Source organism: Sarcophilus harrisii, chromosome 6 (assembly GCF_902635505.1).
Source record: "Sarcophilus harrisii chromosome 6, mSarHar1.11, whole genome shotgun sequence".
In the NCBI taxonomy this organism is placed as follows: domain Eukaryota; kingdom Metazoa; phylum Chordata; class Mammalia; order Dasyuromorphia; family Dasyuridae; genus Sarcophilus; species Sarcophilus harrisii.
The window spans coordinates 23,763,334-23,787,674 of record NC_045431.1 but is presented as its reverse complement, the minus strand read 5'-3'; the positions used below and the strand labels follow the sequence as shown (position 1 = coordinate 23,787,674).

Below are 24,341 nucleotides of genomic sequence, written 5' to 3'. Positions count from 1 at the left end.
GATACAAATCCACACCTCCTCTGTAACTTAATTTTTTAGAGTTACCCGGGACAGTGATATCACTAGTCATTGTCCCTTCGGGGCCAAGTAGTCAAGAATTTGGAGATTAAGATTTACTCTAATTTATATTGTATCTTGCACTCATATTAATGGGTATAGTAGAAGCATAGACAGACATTCAGATAGAGAGATAGAAAGATAGAGAGATAGAAATGATAATATATGTGTATATGTGTGTATAAATATATTTCTTCTCACTTCACTTTGCCTCACTTCATATTTCTCTTGCCATGTTTTTTTTCTCTTCTTGCTTATACTCTTTCAAAATCAAATGCCAGAGTTTGTGCAGCCATCTCCCCATTCAAAGGAATTCTTCGACTTCTCATTCTTTGATACTACAAAATAACTGCTATAAATATTTTTGAATATAGAAGTCCTTTTTCTTTGTCTTTTATCTCTTTGGTATATATAGATTTAGTAATAGTACTACTAGATTAAAGAATATGTACAGTCTGAGAACCCTTTGGGCATAATTTCCAGATTGTTCTTCAGAATGGTCAGACCAGTTCACTACTCCACAAATATTTTATTAATATACCCATTTTTCCTCATCCCCACTAGTATCTGTCATTTCTGATAGCTGTCTCTCACTTGTTTTAAACTGTATCGCTCTAATCAATAATGATTTTAGAGCATTTTCATATGAATATAGATAATTTTGATTTCTTCTTCTGAAAAATACCTGTTTATATTCTTAGAAGATTTATCAATTACTAAGTGGCAGGGTTTTGGGTTTTGTTTTAATAAATTTGACTCACTTCCCTAAATATTTGAGAAATGAGACCTCTATTCAGGAAGTAAAAAAATGCTGTATTTTTATACCATTTCATTGTCTATGATATTTTTAACAAAATATAGTTTCCCTGAATGTCTCTTTCAATTAGTTATATTTTTGCTTCTGATCCTGATTGACATGCTTGCTCTCTTCATTTGAGCTGAAGCATATTAGACTTTACTCCAGCCTTTCATTTCAAATTTGTATGTCTTTCTGTTCCAACTGTGTCTCTCTTGTACAACATATTGTTGGATTCTTTTTTTCCAATCTGTTCTACTCTCCACTTCCATTCGGAGTTGAGTTCATTTCATTCACATTCACAGTTAGGATCGCTAACTGCATTTTCCTTCATCTCATTTTCCTTTTCTTCCTTGCCCTCTTCAAAACCCTGTCTTGCTTCTGACCACTGCCTCCCCAATCTGCCACTCTCCTCATTACCTCCCCTTATATCTCTTATACTTTTTTTCTTTTTCTCTTCCCTCTTTGAATCAGTGCCAGTGCCAAAAAGCTTCAAGTATTACCAATCACCACCATCCCTGTTGTTCCCCCAAGTTCTTCCTGGGAAGCCTCTTTAAAGTGAGAAAATTTGCCCTATTCTACTTATGCCTTCCCCCTCCTAGGATATCACTCTTTCTTACCTCCATAGTCTTTTTTTGGAGGTCCTCCCAACATAATCGACCCATACTCATACCCTATGTTTATGTAGATTCCTACTAAGTGTCCTGATAATGATAAGTAAGTATAAGATAAAATAATATAATAAATAATAACTAGGTATTACAAGTATCACATCTAGGAATGCAAACAGTTGAACTTTATTAAAACTTTTATGATTACTCTTTCACTTTTATTTTTTTATGTTTCCTTTGAATCTTCCATTTGAATGTCAAATTTTCTATTCAGCTATGTTCTTTTAATCAGGAATGCTTGGAAATAGCCTAATTCATTAAATCATTTTTTCCCTTTAAGATTATAACACACCACATATAGAAAGACAGAAAGTGAGAAATAGAGAAAGAGGATAAATGCATTTTTATTCTAAGCAAAACTGAAGGTAAAGAAAATAACAAAAACAAATAGATAATGAACTGTATGGGATCTTTCAGATGTAGATGAAATATTCCATTCTTTGGAATGGATCTGAGATTTGAAAACTCAATTACATCTTTATTTATTTATTATTTATTTTTGGTGACTCCGCTGGGATGCTCAGTTACATTTAAAGAGATCCAGTTGCCAGCCATTCATTTGAATAAAATACCAGGTGGAATCTGGAAAGTGTAATATGTTGACCTTCAAAAAAAGAGAGAGAGAGAGAGAGACAGAGAGAGAGAGAGAGAGAGAGACAGAGAGAGAGAGAGAGAGAGAGAGAGAGAGAGAATTAAGCTTAGGAAGCTACCTCAGGACAGTACCAAATATAGCGACATAAAGTCTCTAAGTTTCTCTTCTCTGGCCTGGGGGTGACAGACTTGAGAACTGAAGTTCTGAGAACATCAAAGACAACAGCCTTTTCCAAAATTCTAATTCTGTAGTTGTGATTTCCAAAAGAACTAGAGGAACACTTTAACTAAATAGAGCATTGTAAAACCCTTAGGAAAAATCTGGGACTGAGCAGCTCCCTGAGTCCATTAGCATTGTGATCTGCTGAGCACAGCCCAGCAGAATCCACATAAACTTCAATAAATTGCTTGTCCTAGCCCAGCAGTTCTATCTGACTGACCTAGTCTACTAGCAAGCTGAGATGCCATACTCTCTATCAACTGCTCAGTTGAATAGCAGAATGACTAAATAACTTACTATACATATCCTAAAGTAGATGTCAAAGCTCTACAATTTCTAGTCCTGGACCCAGACTTAGCCCTGGACCAGTTTCCTTGGCCATGTGGGTTTCCCCTGCATGCCACTGCTCATACCCACTCCTCCTTCCCCTGAATGAACACTTACTTATTTTTGTGAGACTGTGTCCCAGTTTTTAGGGGAAATGCTTAGTTATTACTCTTTTCATTATGCCATTGGAGTACATGGCTTTCCTCAAATTAAGTCTCCTAGATGAAAAAAGAGAACCAGGTAACAATGTAATCAAATAATTTTCCACCTCAGTCTTCTCCCTCTAAATTAAAAATATTTATGTTAAGGCATCTTTTGGGAAACAATTCAACAATATCTTGTTTTTATTCTGATCTTGATTTTAATATTTTCAACAATAAAAAATGATTATGATGATTCATCATTTTGCGATCTTCTTTATACTCATTAACAAGCAATCAGCTATACCCTAGCAATTTCCATTATTTTGAATCATAACAAATTTCCACTTTTTAAAATGAATAGTGATGTTATAATACTCCAGTAAATCAGTATAGTTTTCAGCTATATTATAATGCATCAATGAGATTATTTCTAAACTTTTAATTAGAGTAGCATGACTAAAGAGCATCTAAAAAAGCCAGTCCGTCTATGATTTCTGTTTATTGGAAGTCTTTAAGTTTTCTACTTTCTTACTTTCCCTTGTTCCCATACTGTCCACTAGAATGTGATGTTCTAAAAGTAAAAAAATGTAACAACTTCTTTATAATTCTTAAGGAATAGATTCTGATGATTTTAAATGTCTCATTTAAATGTGTCTCAATAATGCAGTTTATTTTAAGGTCGACTCATTTGCTTAATTAGTGCATATTAACAAAGAGGTTAGACAAGATTTCTAAACAAAGATAAGAAGCTTCATTTTGTTCTAGCTCACTGACTAAAGTATTACCTATCAAAATTCCGGCTCAGACGTTTAGGGGATGAATCAGTTCTATTGAAGATTGACCCAGTGTTTGGGTGAATTCAAAAAGCCAAACCTTGACTGAAAGGCCATGTTTCTTTTCTCTACTGATATAAATCAAATATACATTTGAAACAGTAAAATTCAAGATAGGATGGAATTACTATCATCAAACAGTTCAAACTTAAGCCAATATTGAGATGGGAATGGGGTGGGATGAGAAGCACACGATGAGTGTTATCCAAGCAGAAAATGGCAGAGCTGTGGAGAATTTGCAGAAGTCTAAGCAAAAAATAATATTTAAAAGGCTCAACAGTGGACATATGTCACAGGGCAACTGAAGTTCAAAGCCAAGAAATCTTCCTGGGGACAATGAATTATGGGTAAGAATACAATAAAATGAGATAGAGACCTACTCGTGGATTTCAGAATCTATTATTAGGTTTAAAGGGGCTCTACAAAAAAATTAGATGAGATCAGGCAATCAATGGCAATTACATTCATTTTCTGTTTTGGAGAAAAAAGCCACCTTGCTTAATGGAAGTATATAGCACTGGAGGTAGGCACAAGGGTAAAAAATCCAGGAGCAGAGTAGCAGCACTACTGGTACTAGAAATGATCAAAAAGAAAAGTAAATTAGGACAGTTACCAAAAGGTCACCCAACAACATAGTCTTCAAGTCATGGCAGTAAGAGAGAACATGAAAATCTCTGTTGGTCACTTTGTTTGTATGCGGTTACTGGATTTCCCAGTTACTGATGGATCTATGTTCATGAAAGCTGAGGAAGCTCTGGAATTACAACAGTTTGATCACTTCAAGGGTCATGTTTCCTCCAAGATCAAAGCAGCCTAGAGGTTGATAGGGAAGGGGTAGAGGTCAGGGGAAGAGGTTGCTGAGATGCATCTGATTGGTTTTTCCATTCTAAAGTCACAGACAAGAAAAAAAAAAATAACTAGGAAACTTCTGATATTGCTATCCTGGAATTTAATTTATAGAATATCTATAACATTTAACAATTTGCAAAGCACTTTATTTGTGTTAATGCATTTAACTACAGGTATAATTTAAGGAAATGTCACAAAAAAGGTGTTGAAAATAAAAGAGAGAATACCAGATTGGGGGATGGGGAGGACAGAGATGGGGGGAGGAAGCATAGCTAGGAAACAGATAGTTGTTGGATAAAGAAAAGAAAAGAAAAGAAAAAATATAAAGCTCAGAGGATTTTTTTTTCCTTACTAAGATAGTGTGGAACAAGTCCCTTATTTAGCATTAGGGGAAATGGGAACAAAATGGAGATTTTGCCGTTAGGGAATAAATTAAAAGCTAAGAACGAAGGGAGACTCTGTAGTACAATAGAAAACAAAATCAGAGGAATGAGGTTCATGTACACATATATTCATACTCATCCCTTTGCCTTTATCACCTATGCTACCTTAGACTGAACACATAATATTGTTGGGACTCAATTTTCTTGTCTTTAAAATAAGGGCATGAAACATGATGATGATCTTTGAGGTCTTTTCCAGCTTTAAATACAAGATCTTGTGAATTTGAATTGAGAGTCACCTCAGAGATCTAATCTAATTACTTACTTTAAGACATAAGGAATTGAGAAGCTGACTAGTTTTCTTTTCCAAAATCAGTTTTGGAAATTTGAACCCTGGTATTCTAATTTCAAATACAATCTAAAGAACTTCAGGAAAAACTTAGAGAATAAGAATTGAGAGGAATTTAAAATATACATCCTATTGATGATGCAAAAGTTCTCATGTTTTCTGAGAAGAGGAAATACTTTTAATTTTCTGAGAGCCTGAAGATTGTTCAGGGTTAAAAGTTAGCAAATGACTGTGAAATCTCTGTTTAAGGGAGGGTACATTATTACCATTATCTTCCCTTCCCAGAAGGGAAACCTGAAAAGTGGTGGGAAAGAAGGAAAAATGTAGGAGAAAAATCAGATATGGCCATTAAAAAAGGTTGAAGACCTTTTAGTAGAGTTCAGTGTAATGGTTGGAAAGCCTTTTGATGTTGACAAAACAAAATCTAAGCTTTGTATAGGAAAGTCTGCAACTCAAAATCATGACATAAAATACAATAAAAATGTAAACAAGATAAAATAAATATTCCCTATTTGAATATTTGGGGGCAAAGCAATTAAAGATCTTTTTTATTTTTTAATTATATATAGGAATCATTTCAACAAGAAGCTCACACCTTTACATTTATCTCAAACTCACCTTATTTTTAGATTTGTGTTTTTACAAACAATACCTTTATGCATTGATTCCAGAAAATCAGATGGAAAAAAGGTAGGAGGTCCATTTCTCACTAAAAACAACACAGATGCTGGGAAGATGTGAACAATTTCAAAAAGAAGATCTGGTTTTGTTTGTTCCCTTCTGTTGTTTTTCTTCTTCGGCTCCCCACCCCCTACCCTACATCCCAGAACACATTTATTCAGCATGAGTTTTTTTTTTCAAAGCAAACTAATATTATTATTTGTTATATGAATCTAACGAAAAATAGTTTCATTAATATGCCATGTAGTGAGTCAGCTTCCCCCTCCTACTGTTTGACCTAAATATTGGATTAATTATTCATTTATAACGATGAAATGGAAGTTATATGTACAGTAAGTGATACAGTTTGCAAAGTACAGCTATTGTTAAAGAAAGATTCATGGATCATTGTAAGTCCCTGAGAGTCCATGAGGAATCCATGAAGTCAAAACCATGTTCATCATAATATTAAGATGTTATTTATCTCTTATTAAATTCCTCCCATTTTCACTTATATGTCTATGTAAGGCAAGATTTTCATCATATACATGAACCATAACAATATATCATTACAGATTTAATTAAAAAGTGGGTGGAAATTTAATTGTTTTCTATTAAGCCAATATATATATAAAACAATACCACTGTTATTTTCTATTCATTTTTGTTTTGGAAAATATGAATACCTTCATAAAATACGTTATTTTATTATTATGTTCATTATTCTCACTATTAAATAAAATTTATTTCCAAAATTATCAGTTTTTATTACACTAAATATCAATAGATATGATCTACATTTTTTAAAAGCTCTTTTGGATACTTAACAATTTTTAAGAGAATAAAAGAGTCTTGAGACCAAAAAGTTTGAGAATCACTGTTTGAATGCATAAATGTTGTACTTGGGAGTCTTTCTGATTCCCTAACTTTTCTTTGTGTGAACCTGGATAAGTTGGAAAATTAAAGATATAGAGTTTAGAGATATATGGAATCATCCATTCCAACCTCATTTTATCTCAGATAAGGAAATCGAGATCTGAAGAGACAAACTATTCTTCCCCTAAGGTCATAAAAGTATAAAATGAACAATCAGTATCCAACTTCAGGCCTTCTGATTCTGAAGGCAGTGCTGTTCTCAAAATACCGTGCTGTCCCTATTTCAGTATCTGTAAATGGTGATAATAATAATAAGAGCATTTACTATTGAATGGCTCAAAAGAAGTGATGTCTATGTCTATAAAATGCTTTGCAGATCTTAAAATTTCAAGCATAATATAAATTTCAGTGGTGGTGATTTTTGTTATTGGCTTGGAGGGATTTCTTATCAGTTGAATTTACCAACAGATTAAGTGGTTTCCATAATGGTATTTCTTGAACCAAGAATTCCATTACAGACCACACAGGGACCTAAAAATCTTAAACTGGGGAACAATTAATTTTTATTCTCAATTACATTTTTTTCATGCAACACTTTGCCAGTCATAAATCTTTACTCTTTAATCCAACAGCCTGACCTACCGTGTGAACACACTTGGGGACTTGTAAACTTGTAAATTGTCACTGTAGGCCTGTCTATCCAGGACTTCAGCTAAATTGAATAAATCTGGAGAGAGAAATAAAATCCCTCCCCAAAACTTTACACGGGTAAAGAGCAGAAGGCTACAGAGGGCCCTGGGAAATGACAGGTATTTCAAAAATAAAGTTTTATTGAACCTATAAAAGAAGTGGTTCTAAGAAACAATGGAGAAATTGGAAAATACTAGTTTAAACAATCAGTGATAAAAATGTAAATCTCAAGTTGCCCCTGAATGTCTTACTAGCAAAATCAATCTAGATTTGTAGTCTGAATCAATTTCCTTCAAATCAAAACTATAATTTCTATAGTTTAAAAGTAGAAAAGTAATAAATTTTAAGTAACCTACCATACATTTCACGGTTACCCTAGGCTAGCCATCCCACACAAAGATTTTACTGCATGAACTGTCTAGGCTCAAAGTCAGGAGTTATTAACCTGGGGTTAATGAACTTTCAAAAAGTATATTTTTTGATAATTGCATTTCTCTATTTTTTCATTTGCAATTCTATAAATTTTATTTTATGCATTTTAAAACAATGTTTTTAGAAGGCACCTGTAGGCTTTAGCATACTTGCAAAGCCTATAACTACCTTTCTTTAACTTACATATCTTTGGTGACTGTAAATAGTCAATGTATATTTATTAAGCACCTGCTATGCATCAGGCACTGTGCTAAGTTCTGGCAGTGCAAAGAAAGACAAAAGACAGTGTCTATTCTCAAAGAGCTCACGGTCAAATGGTGAGATGCAGACATAAATGTATAGGAAAGATTAGAGGTAAAGCAATAGAAAGAAGATATTAGTATTAAGGGGGAATCAAAAAGCTTCTTATACAAAATGGGATTTCATTTGGCCCTTGCTGGAAGGAAGTCAGAGATGAAAAGGGAGAGGATTCAAACTAGGGGGAAAAGCCAGGGGTCAAAAGATGGAGTGTCTCCTGAAAAGTAATGTCATTGGATAAAATATTATGGGGTGGGGACTAAAGCATTTCCAAACAGAGATATGAATACAAACATACTCTGGGACAGGCACACACATGCACACACACACACACATGCAAACATACACAAAGGTATATATATATATAACATATTCAATTTAAGCTTCCCTTTTGGGGAATATTTGGTTAGAAAAGGAGAGTGAGGACATCAGACCCATAGACAACCCATCTAAAGACACTTAGAATAAAAGTTAGCAATTGTTTCAGCAATAGTAAAGAGAGGGCATAACCCCCTAAATTATGGAGTATCAGTTTACTGGGTGATGTCCTTTTCACATGAACATGTGCTTTTAAAAGGCTCTTATTTGTCTTTTCATTTTTATAAGGATCTATGACTTCTTTCTTATGGGTATCTCCCAGTGTAGAAATTCAGTCTACTGACACTGACAATAAATCATCTTTTCTTTAAATAGGTCTTAGAGTGTTGTTTCCAAGGGATCTTAAGAGACTGTGACATTTTTGAATATCATATAGCTAGAAAGGTATCTGAGACAGGATTGGAACTAGCATCCTTTTGGTTCTAAAACAAGTACCCTATCCATTATGAAACAATGAATCAGCGATATTATTATCCTCCTTTGGCTGATGAGGAAACTGACTTAGAGAGATATGAGAAAGAAACAGTATTTTTTTTTATTCAATAGCCTTTTATTTACAGGATATATGCATGGGTAACTTTACAGCATTAACAATTGCCAAACCTCTTGTTCCAATTTTTCACCTCTTACCCCCCCACCCCCTCCCCTAGATGGCAGGATGACCAGTAGATGTTAAATACATTAAAATATAAATTAGATACACAATAAGTATACATGACCAAAACGTTATTTTGCTGTACAAAAAGAATCAGACTCTGAAATATTGTACAATTAACTTGTGAAGGAAATCAAAAATGCAGGTGGGCATAAATATAGGGATTGGGAATTCAATGTAATGGTTTTTAATCATCTCCCAGAGTTCTTTTTCTGGGCATAGCTGGTTCAGTTCATTACTGCTCCATTGGAAATGATTTGGTTGATCTCGTTGCTGAGGATGGCCTGGTCCATCAGAACTGGTCATCATATAGTATTGTTGTTGAAGTATATAATGATCTCCTGGTCCTGCTCATTTCACTCAGCATCAGTTCGTGTAAGTCTCTCCAGGTCTTTCTGAAATCATCCTGTTGGTCATAAGAAACAGTATTTCAGATGATTTTCGTTTTAATCTGATTTTCATTTTAAAAAATTGACACTCATTCTCAATGTACAATTCTTTTTCTTTTTCTCTCAGATTTCACCTTCCTTCACTAATCCTGTTCTCCCCTTACCTAACCCTTTCACTCATAGGTCTTCTATGCAAGGGACAAAGCATTCAGGTTTGTGCTGCTTGAACAGATGGCCTTTCCATTCCCTGAGCAGATGTTTCAGGGTTCTATTGCCCCATCCATTTCTGCCTTTGTCAACTGATCCACAGATAAAGTTCTCCTTGGGGGTGTATCTTATTGGGGCTCTTGTGTTTTCTGTCTCTCCTCCCTTTTTCTCTTTGTTCTGTTTTGCTGCATCATGCAGCTACTCAAAAAGACAGACCTGTCTGAAGGTTTGGGAATTTCCGCTGATTTATCTGGCTTCTGGAAGCATTCTCTTCTGGTTTTCCCTCAGGCAGCTTTTTGTTTAAGTAGCTCTTTCTATCATAGAATCTTCACTATGACATCATATTCTATGGACAGAGATATAAGACACTGGAGGGAGAGTGAACACATTGTTTTCTATCAAGACAAACTTTTTTGTGGCAGGTTACAATGGACCTTTAAATGCTTGATTAAATCAGGTATGTTTGTAGTAAATACATTTTTACCATGAAAGAAAGTTTAGCGGTCGATTAAATATATACTTTTAAATATTCATTGAAGAGGGGAAAAATATATATATACACTAATATGATAATATTAGTTCAAAAGGTGATTAAATAACCAGGAATACATTAACAAATACATTATATAAATACACATATATATGTATATATCATATAGACCTCATATAGACATATACATATGTGCTGATTTCTACCTGTATGTATATATGCGTAATATATTTGAATAGATTATATACACATATGCATGTCTTTGTCTAGAACGTATATATGTGTGTATATAACACACATCTATACATACATATATGTATGTATATAACTCATATATATACACATATATACATATATATAATCAGATTAATATTAGTCTAAAGCTTGTTGGGTAATTCTCAAAATTGCCTGACGATCAGAACAGTTAAATAATTATTAAGTGGTCACATAGGTTTTTGTCGAGAATGCATATATATATATACATATACATATAAATATATATTAATCAGATTAATATTACTTTAAAACTTATTAGGTAATTCTCAAAATTGCCTGAGAATCAGAGAAGTCACATAGTTTCTAAGTGACAGGGACAAAATTGAAACCAGACACTTCAACTCCCACAACTCTCTCCATTTCCCATTTCCTTGTATTTATTTTATTTATGTCCCTTTCCCAGAATACATTTCTTTCTCTGTTCCCCTTTTCTCCAAGATACAATATGAGCACTATTTTATGCATGAATCCTTTGTTCCTCCTCTCAATTATCATGTCTGCCTTCTCAAATTACCTAGTATTGAACTATTTTATGTTTATTCTGAGTACACACACACACACACATAAACACACACAACACACACTTACGTGCCCTTACCTCCCTTAGAATTATTTTTCAAATTGGTATTATTCTATTGTTGTATTTTTATTGCCAGTCTCCAGCTCAGTGCTTGCTACATAGTACCTTCTTAATAAAATCATCTAATTCAGTTGATTGGGGTTAAGGAGAGAAAGTAATGTTGGCTAAATAGACTTCTAAAACATCTACATAGATATAACTGAACCTAGAAGACATAATGAGATCAGCAAAGTAAAAACATAAATGGAAAAGAAGCATTGAATAGGTGTTTGGGGCAATCCACAGTTTGCAGATTTGGCTTAGATGACCATCCAGAACCATGAGAAAGGAAGATTTTGAAGACTTAGAGAAGAGACAATATAAAGAAGAAAAAGGTGGTTAAAAATTATAAGTTTAAATTCTGCATACAGCTCAAGAAAGATAAGAAAGAAATGAGAAAAGGTCATTTGATTTGGCAATAAATGATCCAAAATGACTTCTGGCCAAGATGGCTTCTTGAACAAGTGACAGAACACTCAGCTTCCTAATTCAGCAAGACTTTGACATTCATTCTGGAATGCATAAAGTTAAATAAATCCAATGAGAGCTTTTAGAAAATTACTTCTTCCACTCTAAAGTATTATAGAAGGTTAGCCAAAAGTTCAAGGTAGTAGTAAATAAAAAGAGAATAGCCTGTACCGAAGTCATCACTAATACAGAGTATCCTAGAGTATGGTCAGATATTTGTGTAGCCTATAAGACTCTGCATCCAGAGGCAACAAGAGTAAAGAAAGAGTTCATGTGGTCAGAAAGTAGCCTTAGATAGTGGAAAGCCCCAGAGCATGGATACTTTGGAAACCCAGGAAATGGGGTCAATTGCCTCAGCAATTAAAGCAGGATATTCCAGGCCCAGGAGTTCTAATGTCTTGTTCTGAGATGCCATAAAAGATCCCGAAGATCTGATATTTTGAACCTCAAAGATTCAAGTAAAGACTAATCCATAGAGGTAGTAATCAGGGCAAAAACACAGATGATTTGGGATGAATTGGAGAACTCCTCCTACCAAAAATCACAAGACCTGGTCCTGACATCAAATCATAATTTTCAAACAGAAGCTAGAGAGATGAATAGGCTAAAGATAACACATTATTATCAGAAATTATTTAAATTTAGGTATTTTCCCAAAGAACTATCAACAATAAACTGACACTCAGAAGAAAATTTTTTTAAAAAAAAGAATCTTCCACAAGGACTACATGAATACTTAGGAGAAATGAAGAGAGTAAAAACCATGAAGGATTTTCTCAAGAAGGAATCCCAAATTGGGACTTTATTAGAAAATTTAAGCCAACAAGGAATACAGAGGCTAAGAAAGATAAAATAAATATAGAGGCCATGAATTAAATAATAGAATTCTAGAACAGAGAAAAAGTTAAGATGAATAATGTAGAAAAATAGGTTGCAAATTGTTTAACAATACTGGCTTGAAAGAAGACAAAAATGTTGAAAGGCAAAGATAGAAGATTATATTTAGAGGATATTTTGAGGGAATGTTTACAGGAAGGAAATGGAATGCAAAATTCAAGAAATATCCAGGAGTCCCATTTGTCTGGAACATAGAGTGTATCATGGAGATTGACATAAAATCGGGCCAGGAAGATAGGTTGGAACCACATTCCTCAAGATAGGAAGTATTTTATCTCAGCAACAAGGGTACTGACTATAGATTTTGTATCAAGAATGGTTATACTTGACTTATGAAGTCAGAAAGTTATTTTTTGTAATTTTGTAGGAAAAAATTAGGGAGGAGAGAAATCTTCATTATGGAGTTTAATCACATCAATTGGGGTAAAACTTAAAGGTGAACCATAGGTTTGACCTAAACTAGTAGCTATGTGGAAGGAATAAAAAGGGTAGGGAGCTATGATTAATCTTATAAAGGTTAGATAGGCATATTTTGACAATTACTTGGATACGGGAAGTGGGAGTGGAGGAAGCCTCAAGAATGACTTCAATCATGATTGACTGGAAGTGTAGTGATCATAAAATCACTTATGATGAGTGAGAAAAAAGTTGGATATGTTGCGCATGAGATGGGAAACCCACCAGTTGTCCTGAAAGCAATTGATAATAATATACTGGAATTCAAAAGACAAGTTAGAATTGGGTATATATATCTAAAAGAGATGATATTTAAAGTATGTATGCTCCCAATGGTCGTGCAGGTATATCAGTATTTACTGACATATTATATCAAAGCTTAGGAAACTGATAAAAGTCTTATCTTAACAGTGGAGCAAAGTTCCAAATATGATATCAATTTGCTACGTAAGGAAAAGCCACTAGACTTGTCAATCTTGATATGACTTGCTTTAATGAAAAAAAAAAAATCCTTTAAAACAAAATTATAAAGTAGAGATCTTTTACAAAGAACTTTAATATAGATTTAGTTATTTCAAGGAGCAACTTTGTTGACACTGGATCTGCTCTTCTCCCGGTCTGGGCTGCCCTGATTGGTGAATGACCCATGTGGTCCAATATATATATCTAAGTTACACCTTGTCATGCTTTACTCTATTCCATTACCATTATCTTCTGTTCTGTGAAGAGAAACTAGGACTCCTGACCAGAAACTAGGACTTGAAGGATTAAACTCTTTCAGCACCCCAACCTCCAACATCCTTGCTCTATTATCATGCTCAAATCACAACTGTCATGGATTCTAGAAAAGAAGTATCATTCTATTCCTCAATGGTTCTTTCTTGGTGTGCCTTTCCAAATCAAAGTATCTTTTCACAGACAAAACTTCATTTTGTTGCTGAGACCCTCATTAGAATGAAAACTCCTCAAGGGAGGGAGTATTGTGAGTTCATATTTTTATTCCCTGGCACTCAGTACAGATCTCAGCATGAACAAAATGCTTAATAATTATTATTATGAATTATTTATTCATTAGTAAAAGAAAAAGAAATACAGTGTACACCACTCTCCAAATTGTGGCTTTTTATGGCAGGCACTATGACTTATGATTTCCTGCAGTCATCCAAACTACCTTAAGAAAGAAGTTGCCGACATACATATTGATTGGATTTACAACACCAAAAATTGTTTTACAGTTTACAAATATAAGGAATTAACTAGAAATGTTTGATAAACATTATATATTTCATTTGTAGTTACCTATGAGGTATATATTCATTTAATGTATGCTAGATTTTAGCAAAGGAGATTTCAAAAAGTTCAAGGAAGAAATAAGTATGATATCATGCTCATAGACTATAAAAAAGAAGGCAAAACAAGAAATATGGATGAGAGGTTTTTAAAAAGAAAAAAGAAGTCTAACAATACAATACAAATGAAAGGAAAAAATAAGAAAAAAAAAAAGGTGAGATGTCTAAAGGAAACAATATGGCTACTCCAGCTTTCTGTTAAGCAAAGATTTGAAGATTTATATACAAAAGATAAAAAGGAGTTTTACATAACCAAGGACAAATTCAAAAGAATGGTACTTAACTATAAGGTAAGTATTGCAAAGGCTAAAGTCTAAAGTGAGCTGAAGCTTAAGAAAAATATCAAGGATTATTCAAAAAAGGTGCTTTTGAAGCTATTTTTGGAGCAAAAAGATAGACAAAGAAGGACATGATCATTGTTGAGAACAGATTGTTTGATGTTATGGGACCTCAGCATCTCAGAGATGGCTGGAACCTCAGAGGCCATCCGGTCCATCCTATGCCTAAAAAAGAATTGTCTAAAACAGCCAGCCAACTTGCCAACTGAACTAGTATTTATAGTTTGTACAATATAGGGATTTAATAAATGCTTGTTTAGTGACTGACTGAATTGAGTCCTGTCCAATTCAAAAACATTATAAATATCTTCTGTTCCAACCATGGAGACTATCTCTTAATTTGTTTTCCATACATAATCTCATGAATCATGAAAGAATTATCTTTTCTGTGTAATTCAGCAAATATTTAATGACTACTATTTTGTAGAAAACAATGCATGAGGGCTTTTCATGCAAAGGCAGAGATAACAATTTTTGTCCTTAAAAGTCTTACATTCTCAGGGGGAATAATGCACAGATCTTCAAAGTAAAAATATATACAAAATAAATACAACTTAATTTCAGTAGCAGAGAAAACAAACAAATAGAGGGGGTTAGAAAATTGTGTAATAATTTGCTACTGAATGGAACCTTGAAAGGATATGAATATTCCAAGAAACATAGATGAGGAAGGAGACCAATAAACAAATTGACATAAGGAAATTAGTTCTACATTACTATTTTTGTAACTTTAAATTTTTTGGTCTTAGCAATAGCAGCATCCAATTCAACTGATATTTTGATTTTGTTTAATTGTTCAAATAGACCAATATATCTGTAAGCAATTTATAAACACCTCAGTCTATACTATTAACTTCTATACTTCTTCAGTGTCAGTGCATCACATTGAGCAATTTATTGATGGATCCAGTTCATTATCAATTTAGGTCACAAGTCTTGCTCTTTTAAAAAGCATGAATCACATAGTATCATATTAATGCTACTGTGTGCTCCTTTTTATTTTTATTTTTTTGTAAAAGATCCTTTTTTCACAAATGGTGATATTATATGTTTCTGTTTTATGATGAAAAGATCAGATCATTGTAGCCATTACATGACACATTTAGAAGCAGCTTTTCTTCATCATCAACAGAAGCTGCAATTATCTGATTTTTTTTAAAAAAGAGGATTTATTATTATCCTTTTGTTTCCTTTCATTCTGTTTCTTTTTTGTATGTACATTTTTCAGTAACTTTTTTTGTATTTGTGGCTAGATATCATAATTGCCACGTGTCAAATGCTCAAATATACACATATATTCACAAATAGTGAAAGGAAAAAAATACATAAATTTTCTCCTTTCCATAGGAGAAAAAAATTTTCCATAACTCCATAATAAAATTAACTGACTGAATTTGTTATTTATTATGACTCGTCTCAGAAATGCAATTCAATTTATTGTAGTATAGTAGAAAGAACATTGTACTTGAAATCATAAAACTTATGTTTGAATACAGCTCTGCTGTGTGACACTTGTGTAACCTTGGCTAGGAAATTTTACTTTCTTTGACCCTTTATTTCTTGTTTGAAAAGGAGTGGGTCCTACTAAATGATTTGTAAATTCTTTTCAAGCAACATATGTATGTATGTGTGTATATATCCCAATTTATTCCCTTTACTACAATTCAATTCAATTTTATATATCTGACTAGCTAACTATTCCTGTCCGACTATCTATTATCTATGTCTTAAAGGAATGGAAGGATTTTAAAAGATAAAACCTTTTCTTAGGCTTTCTGTTTCCACTAATAGGATCACTGACCTTCTGCTTACCCACTTTTACAACCTCTAAATAGTTCTCCAATTTTCTTCCGCCACCCCATATTCAAATGAATGTCTTATCAGTTTTATATCCATAATTTGACTATTCTTAATATGAGCTGCATGGACCACCAATAGATCTACAAATAGATTTTAGTGGGTCTGTGAACTTGAATAACCTAAAAAAATATATATTTTCCTAATCATTGGTTTCCTTTGTAATCATTTACCTTTCATTTTATGCATTAAAAATATTTTAAGAAAGGGTCCATAGACTTCATTATTCTTCCAAAAAAGTCTAAATAAGCTAAAAATCTTAGAGTACTGAAGAGAGTACTGCATTTGAATCTGGAAGAGTTGGGTTAAAACCTTGTCTCTAATTTTTATTGCCCTGTGACTTTGAATAAGTCATTTAATTTCACTAACCTTCTGTTTATCAGTAGACAATCAATCAACAAGTATACATTAAGTACTTATCATGTGCTAGAGGCTGTGCTAAATGCCTAGGATCGAAGTAAAAAAAAAAATCTACTCAAATTGGTTTTATACTCTATTGGGGGGTAAAGAGTGGATGTATATACATACATATATATGTGTGTGTTTGTATGTGATTAAAATAAAGTTAAATATAAGACAATTTGGGAGGGAGGGCTTTAATAATTGGCTGGAGCAGGAAAAGTTTTGTGCAAAATTCTTGATTTGCATTTTGAAGAAAGAAGACTGAGTTAAAAATTAGATGTCATGTGTGAGAAATGAAAAGAATGTCAGACTGGATTGATCACAGAGTGTTGGAGTAAACTCTAGCAAGGTTATAAAGAAAAGATGGGAAGATGGCGGAGAAGACACACGGGACTTTCTAAGCTCTTCTCTTACCCTCTTTATCAATATTATATCGAGCCTCAAAAATAGTCTTGACTGCTGCAATTCGTAAAGATAAGAAGTAGAACAACTCACCAGCCAAAGAAAATCTGCAGTCTCGCCAAAAAAGGTTGGTTCCGGCGCCAGGGGGGAGATCAGCGCAGACTGGGAGAGAAATTAGGTTCCGAGGAGATCCTCAAAACGAAAATGAAAGCACAGATCTCAGCACAAGCTTGTAGCCCCAACCCCGAGTACAGGGCTTTTCCTAGGGGCAGTTGTGATCCTGCATGGCAGGAGGACACAGCCAGGGTTAGCCTCCAATCTGCGCAGTGGGGAGCTCGGCTTGGGGCCATAGAGCTTTTCCAGGGCCGATTTGCATTGGGCAGAGACACTGGGGCAGAGTTCCGGGCGGTCTGTGGTCTGCGGTCTGTGCTCAGCTGCTAATACTCACAGTCCCACAAGAGGCTCCAGCCTGGGGCAGTGACACTTTCACCCCTTAGTCTCTAGTCCAGGGCAATCGCTAACCCACTCAGCCCAACTGGGCACTTTGATAGCTCGGCCAGTGCTGAATCCACTTCCTGTTGGGGGAAGGGAAAACTCTCACTCAGAGCACTCCCATACCTCGGAGCCGGAAATCGCTTTAAATCTTTCCTGCTCTGCAGAGGAAGCTGGTAACCCCTGCCTAGGAGACCCACCCTAAAGGCTTTTAAAACATGAATAAAAGATGAAAAGAACAATCGACAGCTTCTATGCAGAAAGAAGAGCGTGTCAGCAAACCTGAGGAGATCCTCAAACAGCAAAAATGCATCAGGACTGTCCTCCCTTACATGATGCTCTCATAGAAGAGACCATTAAAAGTCTCAAAAGAGAGTTAGAAGATAAATGGGGAAAGGAAAGAGAAGCCTTACAAGAGAGCAACAACTTCCTGAAATACGAATTGAAAAGTTAAAAAATCTCAAGAAGTGCAAATTGGTGAATTGAAAAATAAAAATCACAGGAAAGTAAGAATTGTGAATTGAAAAATAAAGAATTCACTAGAAAGTAGGATCCGTGAATTGAAAAGACAAAGAACACGCAAGAAAGTAGGATCAGTGAATTGAAAAGAAAATAATTCACTAAAAAAAAATTAGTGAAATGGAAAAAATTCCACAGACCAAAACAATACATTCAAAAACCTCAATTGGACATATACAGAAAGAAGTAAAAAAGCTAATGAAGAAAAATAATTTTTAAAAATTAGAACTGAACAAATTGAAACTAATGATGCATTGAGACAGCAAGAATCAGTCAAGCAAAACAAAAAATGACAAACTGGAAAACCATGAATTATCTACTTGCTAAAACGACAGACTTGGAAAATAGATCTAGGAGAGATAATCTGAAGATTATTGGACTCTTCCGAAACTATGATGAAAAAAAAAGAGCCTAGATACTATTTTACAAGAAATCATCAAAGAGAACTGCTAGATGTAATAGAATCAGAAGGTAAAATAGGCATTGAAAGAATTCATCGAACACCTCTGAAAGAAACCCCTAAAATAAAACCCCAAGGAATATTGTGGCAAAATTTCAGAACTATCAGATTAAGGAAAAAATTTTACAAGCAGCCAAAAACCATTTAAAATACTGAGGTGCCACAATAAGGATCACCCAAGATCTGGCTGCCTCTACATTAAAGGAAAGAAGGGCCTGGAATATGATATTCCGAAAGGCACAAGAACTTGGGATGCAGCCAAGAATAAACTACCCAGCTAAGCTGAGCATTTTCTTCCAGGGAAGGAGATGGACATTTAATGAAACAAATGAATTCCATTTGTTTCTGAAGAAAAAACCAAAATTAAACAAAAAATTTGATCTCCAAGAATAGAACTCAAGAGATGCAGAAAAGGTAAAAATAACTCTTGAGAATTGTATTTCTGTGTGGATATACAAAAAAATACATGTAAAATTTGATTGTACTGATATAACATAAAAAGGGAAGTAGATATGGAAAAGGGATGATGGCAGAATAAGGTGGGAAGGAGGGATAAAAAAGAGGGAAACCACATCCCACAAAGAGGCTAAGGAAACTTATCATATCTGAGGGAATTTAGAGAGGGGTGGAACATTGTGTGAATCTTTACTCTCCATCAGAGTTGGCTCAAAGAAAAATAATTGACATTGTTTTAGAGAAAATTCTCTCTCTGCCCCATTAAAAACGGGGGAGAGGAAAAGGAAAAGAAAAGAGTAATAAGGGAAGGAAGGGGGAAAGACTCAAAGGGGGAGGGAGGGATTATAAAGAGGATAAGTATCGTGATACAAGAGGGGTACATAGTTTAAAAGGGGAAAGAGGTTGGGGGAGGCAAGAATAGTAAAGCACAATCTGGGGTTATTAGGATGGCAGGAAATACAGATTTAGTAATTCTAACTGTAAATGTGAATGGGATGAACTCCCATAAAGAGGAGGCAGATAGCAGACTGGATCAAAAGTCAGAACCCTACAATATGTTGTTTACAAGAAACACATTTAAAGCAGGGGGATACATATAGAGTAAAGGTAAAAGGCTGGAGCAAAATCTATTATGCTTCAGGTGAAGTCAAAAACAGGGTAGCCATCCTTATCTCAGATCAAGCAAAAGTAAAATTGATCTAATTAAAAGAGATAAGGAAGGAAACTACATCCTGCTAAAGGGTAGCATAAACAACGAAGCAATATAAATATTAAACATATATGCACCAAGTGGTATGGCACTCAGCTTCCTAAAGGAGAAGTTAAGAGAGTTGCAAGAAGAAATAGACAACAAAACTGTAATAGTAGGAGATCTCAACCTTGCACTCTCAGAATTAGACAAATCAAACCACAAAACAAATAAGAAAGAAATTAAAGAAGTAAATAGAATATTAGAAAAATTAGGTATGTTGGATCTTGGAGAAAATTGAATGGAGATAGAAGGGAATATACTTTCTTCTAGCAGTTCATGGAACCTATTCAAAATTGACCATATTAGGACATAAAGACTCAAATTAAATGCAAGAAAGCAGAAATAGTAAATGCTTTTTTCAGATCATGATGCAATAAAACTATATTCAACAAAAAATTAGGGGGAAATAGACCAAAAAGTAATTGAAACTAAACAATCTCATCTTAAAGAATGATTGGGTGAAGCAGCAAATTATAGATACAATTAATAATTTCACTCAAGATAATGACAATGATGAGACATCATACCAAAATTTGTGGGATGCAGCCAAAGCGGTAATAAGAGGGAATTTTATATCCTTAGAGGCTTACTTGAATAAAACAGAGAAAGAAAGATTAATGAATTGGTCTTGCAACTAAAAAAACTAAAAAGACCAAATTAAAACCCCTCAATCAAATACTAAATTGAAATTCTAAAATTAAAAGGAGAAATTAAAAATATTGAAAGTAAAAAATCTATTGAACTAATTAATAAAACCTAAGAGTTGGTTCTATGAAAAAGCCAACTAAAATAGATAAGCCTTTGTAAATCTGATTAGAAAAGGAGGAGGAAAATGAAATTAGTAGTCTTAAAATGAAAAGGGAGAACTTTCCACCAATGAAGAGGAAATTAGAGAAATAATAAGGAGTTATTTTGCTCAACTTTATGCCAATAAATCTTGATAACCTAAGTGAAATGGATGACTACCTCCAAAAATATAGACTTCCCAGACTAACAGAGGAGGAAGTAAATTGCTTGAATAGTCCCATTTTCAGAAAAGAAATAGAACAGGCAATTAAACAACTCCCTCAAGAAAAAATCCCAGGACCAGATGGATTTACATGTGAATTTTACCAAACATTTAAAGAACAATTGGCCCCAATGCTATATAAATTATTTGATAAAATAGGGAATGAAGGAGTCCTACCAAATTCCTTCTATGACACAGACATGGTACTGATACCTAAACCAGGTAGGCTGAAAACAGAGAAAGAAAATTATAGACCAATCTCCCTAATGATATTGATGCTAAAATCTTAAATAAGATATTAGCAAAAAGACTACAGAAAATCATCTCCAAGATAATACACTATGATCAAGTAGGATTTATACCAGGAAATGGCAGGGCTGGTCTCAATATTAGAAAACTATCAATATAATTGGCCATGTCAATAACCAAATTAACAAAACCATATGATCATCTCAATAGATGCAGAAAAGCATTTGATAAAATCCAACATCCATTCCTATTAAAAACACTTGAGAGTATAGGAATAAAATGGACTTTTCCTTAAAATAATCAGCAGCATCTATTTAAAACCATCAGTAAGCATCATATGTAATGGAGACAAACTGCAACCATTCCCAATAAGATCTGAGGAAACAAGGTTGCCCACTATCACCGTTACTATTTAATATTGTATTAGAAACGCTAGCTATAGCAATAAGAGCTTGAGAAAGAGATTAAAGGAATAAGAATAGGCAATGAGGAAGCCAAATTATCACCTTTGCCGATGACATGATGGTATACTTAGAGAACCCCAGAGATTCTAGCTAAAAAGTTATTAGAAATAATCCACAACTTTAGCAAAGTTGTGGTTATAAAATAAACCCACATAAGTCATCAGCATTCTTATATATCAGTAACAAATCCAACAGTCAGAGTTACAAAGAGAAATTCCATTTAAAGTAACTACTGATAATATAAAATATTTAGGAATCTATCTGCCAAGGGAAAATCAGAAACTTTATGAGCAAAATTACAGACCACTTTTCACACAAATTAAGTCTGATCTAACCAATTGAAAATATTAAATGCTCTTGGATAGGGCGAGCAAATATAATAAAGATGACAATATTACCTAAACTAATCTATTTATTTAGTGCTATACCAATCAGACTTCCTAAAAACTATTTTAATGACCTAGAAAAATAACAACAAAGTTCATATGGAAAAACAAAAGGTCAAGAATTTCAAGGGAATTAATGAAAAAAAATCAAATGAAGGTGGCCTTAGCTGTACCAGATCTAAAATTATATTATAGAGCAGCAGTTACCAAAACTATTTGGTATTGGCTAAGGAATAGATTAGTTGATCAGTGGAATAGATTAGGTTCAAGGATAAACAGTCAACAAATATAGCAACCTAGTCTTTGATAAAACCCAAAGATCCCAGCTTTAGGGATAAGAACTTACTGTTTGATAAAAATTGCTGGGAAAATTGGAAACTAATATGGCAGAAACTAGGCATTGATCCATACTTAACGCCGTACACCAAGATAAGGTCAAAATGGTTCATGACCTAGGCATAAAGAATGAAATCATTAATAAATTAGAGGAACATAGGATAGTTTACCTCTCAGACCTGTGGAAGGGGAAGGTCTTATGACCAAAGCAGAACTAGAGATCATTACTGATCACAAAATAGAAAATTTTGATTATACCTAAACTGAAAAGTTTTGTACAAACAAAACTAATGCAGACAAGATTAGAAGGGAAGCAATAAACTGGGAAAATATTTTTACAGTCAAAGGTTCTGATAAAGGCCTCATTTCCAAAATATATAGAGAATTAACTCTAATTTATAAAAATCAAGCCATTCTCCAATTGAAAATGGTCAAAGGATATGCACAGACAATTCCTCAGATGAAGAAATTGAAACTATTTCTAGTCATATGAAAAGATGCTCCAAGTCATTATTAATCAGAGAAATGCAAATTAAGACAACTCTAAGATACCATACCACAACCTGTCAGATTGGCTAAGATGACAGGAAAAAATAATGTTGATTGTTGAGGGATGGGAAAACTGGGACATTGATTCATTGTTGGTGGAGTTGTGAACGAATCCAACCATTTTGGAGAGTAGTTTGAACTATGCTCAAAAAGTTATCAAACTGTGCATACCCTTTGATCCAGCAGTGTTACTACTGGGATTATATCCCAAAGAGATTATAAAGAAGGGAAAGGACCTGTATGTGCACGAATGTTTGTGGCAGCCCTTTTTGTAGTGGCTAGAAACTGGAAACTGAATGGATGTCCATCAGTTGGAGAATGGCTGAATAAATTGTGGTATATGAATATTATGGAATATTACTGTTCTGTAAGAAATGACCAACAGGATGATTTCAGAAAGGCCTGGAGAGACTTACACGAACTGATGCTGAGTGAAATGAGCAGGACCAGGAGATCATTATATACTTCAACAACAATACTAGATGATGACCAGTTCTGATGGATCAGGCCCTCCTCAGCAACAAGATCAACCAAATCATTTCTAATGGAGCAGTAATGAACTGAACCAGCTATACCCAGAAAAAGAACTCTGGGAGATGACTAAAACCATTACATTGAATTCTAATCCCTATATTTATGCACACCTGCATTTTTGATTTCCTTCACAAGTCTAATTGTACAATAATTCAGAATCTGATTCTTTTGTACAGCAAAATAATGTTTTAGATCATGTATACTTATTGTGTATCTAAGTTATATTTTAATATATTTAACATCTACTGGTCATCCTGCCATTTAGGGAGGGGTGGGGGGTAAGAGGTGAAAATTGGAACAAGAGGTTTGGCAATTGTTAATGCTGTAAAGTTACCCATGTATATATCCTGTAAATAAAAGGCTATTAAATTTAAAAAAAAAAAATAAAAAAATAAAAAAAAAAAAAGATGGAGCCACATTTGTAAGAAGATTTAAAAGTAAAAACAAGAGTCTAGATTTTATCTTGGAAGCAATATAGGAAGCCATTAGATTTGGTGCAATGAGTGGATTGCAGAGTCAGATTTGCACTCAAGGAAAATCACTTTGGCAGCTGTGATTAGATCAGCTAAAATGATGAGTTTTGTGAAAGGGATTCCATTTGTACAGTGTTAGAATAATCTCGGAGAAAGGTAATGGGTCCTGAACAAAGAAGGTAGTTTTCTGTGTATAAAGAAAGCAATGAATAGGATAGATTTGTGAAGTGAAAATTTGGTATATTATTAGATATAAGTGGGATAATGAAGAGTAAGGTGACCAGAAGAAGCTTGGGATTATAAAGC

At 34.0% G+C, this 24,341-nt stretch overlaps 1 long non-coding RNA gene across 1 annotated transcript in view; it reads left to right on the top strand.

Annotated features, from left to right (window-relative positions):
- The first annotated feature begins 10,036 nt into the window (after positions 1-10,036).
- The window catches only part of LOC116419878, a 91,270-nt gene continuing 76,965 nt past the window's right edge, over positions 10,037-24,341 (top strand). The window contains exon 1 of the long non-coding RNA XR_004230211.1: positions 10,037-10,260. This is a non-coding gene — a long non-coding RNA (uncharacterized LOC116419878). The remainder of the gene's footprint in view (positions 10,261-24,341) is intronic.